Source organism: Rattus norvegicus, chromosome 3, assembly GCF_036323735.1.
Source record: "Rattus norvegicus strain BN/NHsdMcwi chromosome 3, GRCr8, whole genome shotgun sequence".
In the NCBI taxonomy this organism is placed as follows: domain Eukaryota; kingdom Metazoa; phylum Chordata; class Mammalia; order Rodentia; family Muridae; genus Rattus; species Rattus norvegicus.
In genome coordinates, this window is record NC_086021.1 from 188,275,742 (window position 1) to 188,282,484 (window position 6,743).

At 49.4% G+C, this 6,743-nt stretch overlaps 1 pseudogene; it reads right to left on the bottom strand.

Annotated features, from left to right (window-relative positions):
* Positions 1-4,249: 4,249 nt before the first annotated feature.
* Positions 4,250-4,313, bottom strand: LOC134486520 (U4 spliceosomal RNA; annotated as a pseudogene).
* Between the last annotated feature and the right edge of the window lie 2,430 nt (positions 4,314-6,743).

Below are 6,743 nucleotides of genomic sequence, written 5' to 3' on the forward strand. Positions count from 1 at the left end.
CATTTACTTTTATTGGTGGGCCTACATTGTCATGTTATGAATGTGTTATGCCTATGTGAGATTCACTCTTGGTATTTTCCATTTTCAGAAGAACACTATTACCCTACAACCCCCTGTGTTCCAGAAACGTGTTTCTGACCTCTATCCCATGGGATCAGTTTCTGTTAATGTTTTGTACATTGTATCATTGCTTTATATGTTCATTACAGAATAGTATGATTATATATATATATATATATATGTAGTATGCTATACCTAGTAGTGTGCAACTATAACATCCTTATGTTCTCTCTGTTTCTAGTTAGTTACAGAATACACACTTATACATATCCAGCTTATATTTTCATAGGATTCTGTAGTTGTAGAGTGCAGGGTTATTCTGCATGTTCACCTGCCAGATCTCCTGATTTCGTTTGCACTAAGTGTCTGTATGTGTTAATCCATCTTTGACGGTTTTTTCTTCTCTTGCTCGCTGTGATGTGTGCCTAAAGCACGAGGGAATGTTTCCCCTGTGTTCATTGTGAAGATTCAAGTGGAAAGTGTGGTCTATTTTAGCCTGTCCTCTGCAAAGCTTGCAGCAGTTTGCCAGTTAAAGGCAGTTTCTCATGCCCTGACCATGGCTATCTTCCCTAGTAGGTTATATGGGTCCTGGGATTTGTCTCTCTAGTTTGGTGGGGCATGGTCATCAGACTGTGACCATGGCAGTTTGATGCATCTAGGAGAGTTGATTCTCAGTTTGCCTGGCTTCCTATTGGACAGTTTGTGAGTGCTGTTTCTAGACCCTTCATGTATGCATGTGTGGGACTAGAAAGGCATTCTCTTCCTTCCTTCCTTCCTTCCTTCCTTCCTTCCTTCCTTCCTTCCTTCCTCCTTCCTTCCTTTTCTTCTTCCTCCTTCTTCCTTCCTTCCTTCCTTCCTTTTTTCCTTCCTTCCTTCCTGTCTGTCCCTTTTAGGTGTGTGGGCTTCTTGGATTCACACCTTGTTGCATTTGACTTGGGTTGATTTTGGAAAATCTTGTTAACTCTATTTATTTACTGATTGTTGTTTGTTTGTTTACTGTTCGAGACAGGGTTTCTCTGTGTAGCCCTGGCTTCCCTGGAACTCACTATGTAGACAAAACAAGGTTGGGCTTGAGCTCACCTGCCTCTGCCTCCCAAGTGCTGGAATTAAGACATGCAACACTAACACCCAGCTCTTAACTGTTTCATTAACCCCATGTTCTCTTGCTTCCTGGGTTCTTGGTACATATGCTTTGATCTTTCTTCCAGAAACCCTCCGTCCATCCTCTGTGTTCCTCTTTGTCATTCACTGTTGAGTCTCTCCTCAGGTGAATTTGCCCTTAAAGGTGTTATTAGATCTGTAATTTGTATTCAGTGCTAGAAACTTTCATTTGGTTTTATGTGTCTCTGCAGCTTCCGATGCTACCTACCGCCTGCACTGTTTCCCACCTCGCCTGGATGTTTCGCTGTATGCTGAGCCCTCTATTTGTGAAAACCGTTTTTGCGGATATCACTCAGAGTCTATTTCTGTTCTTCCAAGGAGAATTAGGTTGGCTGTGGAAGATGAGGGCACTGGGATTCCAGGGCTTCCACTTCGTTTCATTATCAACTCATCTCTCACCCTCACTTCCCAAGTGTCTTTACTCAAAAATGAGGGGTTGACTAACTCTTCCCTTAAGGGGCCTAAAACCTCCCTGTGGTGAGTGCTGCCTCTTCCCTGAGCTATGACCCTTGGGGCCAAACGCTGCTCAGAGAGGATACCCTTTGGGAGGTGGATGCCGCTCCCACTGGGAACAGGTTAGGCATATAAAGAGTTGTATTAGTCAGGGCTCTCTGGAGTCACAGAACTTATGGGGAAGTTATTGGAATGACTCACAGGCTGCAGTCAAACCCACCCAAGAATGGGCAGCTGTGAATGGAAAGTCCAGGAAGCAAGTATTTGCTCAGTCCCACAAGGCTGGGTGTTTCGGCTGGTCTTCTGTATAAGCTGGAATCCTGAAGAAGTGAGTTCCAACAGATGGGCTGGCAAGTAAGTGCAAGCAGGTGAAGAAGAGTGAGTCTTTCTTCTTCCAGTGTCCTTGTGTGTGACCTCCAGCAGGAGGTGTGGCCTAGATTAAAGGTATGCACCACCACATCTGGATTTAAAACTTGCTCTGTCCCAGACTGGCCTTGAACTCAGAGCTCTGCTTGCTTCAATCTCCTGGGATTAAAGGCGTGTATTACTGTGGGGCGGTGGGCTATGTAAGGTATCCTAGTTCTTGGTTGAGCTGAGGTTTGAAACTCCATTGACCCTAAGGGACGGTAGGCTTTTCCCTAAACTCCCTGAAGGCCAGGCCCCCTCTCACAGCCTCCCTGAGTTGGCCTGTGACCACTTTGCCCCATACAGCAGATGGACCAGCGTCACTTCTGGGTGAGGTGGGTTGGCCGTTTAGTAGGCTGTCCCACGTAAGCATGTGAATACTTGCTCTGCAATTTGTGGTGTGAGATGTGAGCTCTCAGCTGCTGCTCCAGTCACCTCTATTCCACCACCATATACTATTATCCCTTTGGAATCACAAGCCCAATAAGGCTTTTCTTCCAGAAGTTTCCTTGGCTGTGGTGTTTTATCACAGTAACAGAAAAGTCTGCCTCTGCACTCCTCCCCCCTGGAGCCTTCAGTAGAGGCTTGCCTGTTGAAGAGGCCATGGAAGGCGTGCCTTGGAGAAAGGTCCTTACCACTGCTGTCTCGAGAGCAGGATGGTAGACCCTGTACAGTATTCCCTATCCCAGCCCTGGAAGTCTGACATGATCCTGCTCCAAGCAGGCTTCCTAAGCAAGAACTGAGAGCATCCTCAGAAGGCCACCTGGGCCTTAGTCCCCTGTTGAGCATCCTAGAAGGCAGAAGTAGTGGCTTTACCTGGGAGGGATTGTAGATCTGTGGGATGACAGATTTTGATCCTTCTAGAAGCCTGTATGGGAGGTTGATGTTGCAGATTTGGAAAGTTCCTGTTCTGGCCTCCAGGGGGCAGTATGCCCCTGATCTTGTGTTGTTCTGTCCAGTTACAGGTGAAGTTTTATTTTATTATTATTTTTTATTGCCGTTCATTTGTTTTGCTTTGTCTTTTGTTTTTCTGAGACAGAGTTTCTCTGTGTAGCCCTACTTGTCCTAGAACTCAATCTGTAGACCAGGCTGGCCTCAAACTCAGAGAGATCCTCCTGTCTCTGCTTCCCAAGTGCTGGGATTAAAGGCCTATGCCATCACGCCCACACACAGGTGAGGTTTTTAGGCAGCAGGAGCCCAGTAGTTGGGTGTCTTTGGCGTTTTGTGGTTGAGACCAGATTGTGGGCTCTGAGCCTCCAGGAGCAGCAGAAACATGGCCAGGAAGATAGCTGGTGCTGATCAAAAAGAGGGTGAAGGTGGGACCCTCTCTCCCTGACCTGTGATGGCTGATGTAGTTAGGGCGTCCCTCGGTTCCTGAGGGTCTGTGCCAGTAAGGGTGCATCAGGCACAGGAAGACAGGCTTCAGGAAGAGGTCAGAGCCACGTGGACCATAGGTCTCTCTTACTCTGTAAGGCAGAGGCAGGTGACCTCTGTAAGTTCAAAACCAGTCTAGCTTACACACAGCAAGTTCCAGGTTAGTCAGAGGGACATCATCTGTCTCAAAAAACAACGAAAAACAAACAAACAAGAACTCACAAGGCAGCCTTTTGCATTACTTGATATTTTTTGAATCGGGCTCTTTTTTTCCTCTTCTGTAGACCCATCTGGCATCAGTTTCCTTCCTCCTGGACGGTGTCAGCACTTGCTCAGCACAAGCTGACGGTGATAATTTCTCTCAGCCTATAGCTGGTTAGTTTGTCTAAAAACGTCTTTATTTGTTGCATCTGCAGGGACGTTTTCCTTGGATACAGAACTGTGTTAGTGTGTTAGGCTGGCAGGTTTGCGCTCTCTCTCTCTCTCTCTCTCTCTCTCTCTCTCTCTCTCCCTCTCCCCCTCCCTCCCTCCCTCCCCCCTCTGTGTGTGTGTGTCTGTGTGTGTGTGTGTGTGTGTCTGTGTCTGTGTCTGTGTCTGTGTGCCTGTGGAGGCCAAGGGACAACCCTGAGTGACATTGGGAGGATCTCTAGTTGGTCTGGAACTCACCATTCGGGTAAGGCTGGATAGCCAGCAAGTCCTGGGAGCCCCCCTGCCTTTTTCTGTGCAGCACAGAGATCACATGTGTAACCCCATGCCTACCCGTTTCTCCTATGGATCTGTAGATTGAACTCAAATCCTTTTAGCAATAATCGCACCTTGGATAAACCTCATTGGCTACGATACTGCCACTGCGCAAAGCTGAACTCAAATCCTTATGCTTGAACATCAAGTGCAGGTTCCTAAGCACCTCCCCAGCCCCAATTTCTGATTACTTTCCTCTGCACCCTGACTGCTTTGGGCTGCAGGCTGTCTTTGATGTCCCACAGTAAGACTTTTTTTGAAGTGCTGGACAAGGCTGCTCTTCGCTCCTGACAGCCATCCCAGAACATCATGACCCACCACCGTTCACTCACCACCCTGCAGGGCACATCCCTTCCAGGACTGAGCTGTTTCCTGGGCTCGGTCTGTGATGAAGGTGGCTCTTGTCAAAACTCCTGGCCAACCTGCTTGGGCTTGGCATGCTTCTCCCTCCATTGGTGTGGGACTTGGGGAAAGGGACCCAAGAGAGCCTATTCAGCACCTGCTGAGCAGTGGCAGGGTGACCTCTGGAAAGACAGCTCCAAGCCAGGAACTCAGTGACCTAGTTTCCCTAGTCAGCCTGCAGTGAAGCAGTTATCCGGGTCCTCATTCACAGAACCAGTTTGTCACTATCTGGCTGCAGAGGGAGATCAGATGCCTGCCCACTGGGAATGTGGAGTGTGGAATGATGGGCATGTTGTCCTCTTATCTGTGCAGGAAAACTCGGGTAGCTGAGCTTGGGAATATCTGATGCCTGTCTGGATCCCCCCTTCCCCTCCCCTCCCTCCCCCTTCCCCGCCCTGACCCCTCCTCCTCCCCCTCCCTGACCTGACACCCCCTTCGTCCCCCTATCCCAGACCACCAATCTTCCTTTCTGTGACATCAGTGCCTGAGCAGGAGAGGCACTGATGAGGAAATCGTGAGGGAGCACATGGCAGGGGCCGTGAGTCTGTCAGGGGGCAGAGAGCCAGATCCCCTGAAGATCTGTGAAGGAGACAAGCTGGGTTCGTTGCCTATTCCATTTTTCAGAAAGACTGGATAGGAGGCTGCCCGCATGGTCCTGCCCATCAGTGTTGCTGTGCTGATGCCTGGCAATCACAGCCTGGCTGCAGCATCCAGAGCCTGAGCCTCAGGCAGCATCTAAGGAGCTATGCATGCCTGGAGATACACAGGGAGTGTAAACGTGTCTGTTAATGATTCTCCCCTGTGGTTCCCACATTGCCCCGCAGATGATTTTGCACTTGGCTGAGATGCAATGCAAACACCGAGGGGGGGGGGGATAGAGAAAAAGCATTGTAGGACTCTAAAAACTTACTTATGCTGCAATCTCAAAACAAACATTAACGGTATTGATTAGGAGCAAGTTTGCTGGACTGAATTTGCGTTGTAAAGTCAGGGTGTCCTCAGGAGGGAGGTCCCTCAAGAGAACCCAGCCCCTCCTCAACACAGGGCAAGCTGAGCAGGTGTTCTGGTGTTAACTTCTCCAGATGCACAGATCAAAGGAAAGGTCTACACACAAACCCTCGTCTCCAGGGAAGCAGAATACAGCAGAGAGATGGTTGTTAGCATTCCTTCTAGGCTCCGCCCCACAGTTACCTGGCAACAGCCAGGTATGCCTGACTCACTCTAAAAGGGGCTGCTTGGCCCCTTCATTCTCTTACTCTTTTACTCTCTTACCCTCTCTGTCTCTTCTCTCCCCATTCCCCTCCCCACTCCATGTTCTCCAAGTTCCTCATCAGCCTCTCTCCCCCTCCTCCTCCTCCTCTTCCTCCTCTTCCTCTGTCTCCTCTTCTTCCTCCTCCTCTTCCTCCTCTTCCTCCTCTCCCTCCTCCTCCTTCTCTCTCTCTCCCTCTCCCTCTTCTTCTCCTCTTCTTTCTCTTCTTCCTTTTTCCTCTCCCTCTTCTCCTCCTCTTTCCCTCCCTGCCTTTCTCCATCTCTACTCCCTCCTCAACTCCCCTCCCCATGCCCTAAATAAACTCTATCCCATACTATATGACTGGTACCTCAGGGGAAAGGGATGTCCCAGCATGTGCCCTCAGAGGCACCCCTTCCACCTCACCGTGCTGTGCCTCCACCAAACATATCCTGTTTTTTGTTGTTTTTTTTTTTTCTTTCTGTTTTTATAAGACACAACAATGGTGAGGAGCCCCGCCTGGGCTTGCGTGTAGAGTGGGCATAGGCCTCTCTCTTAGGAACTCTGCTTCTTCTGCAGTTTGACCCCCAGTCAGAACAACATGCACCTTTCTTCTGAGCATCCAACTGCAGGGATCCCGACTGGAGTCTGCACTCCTGTGAACCAGCGAGGTTTCAGGCACGGCGGCTCTGGACATCCACGTGGAAGCAAGCATATGCATGTGACCCTACCTCTCAGCCTGCTCTATTTTACTGCCATGTTGCTGCCACCCCTCCCCAGGGTGACAGCTGCCAGCAGCTCCAGGCTAACTCCCTGTCTAATCCCAGGCTTCTTTTCTCTTCCGGCATCTCTTCTCTTTGGGCCTGGACTCCCATGCCATCTCTCACTCTTTTCTTAGTCCTTATGGTTTGGTGGCCCT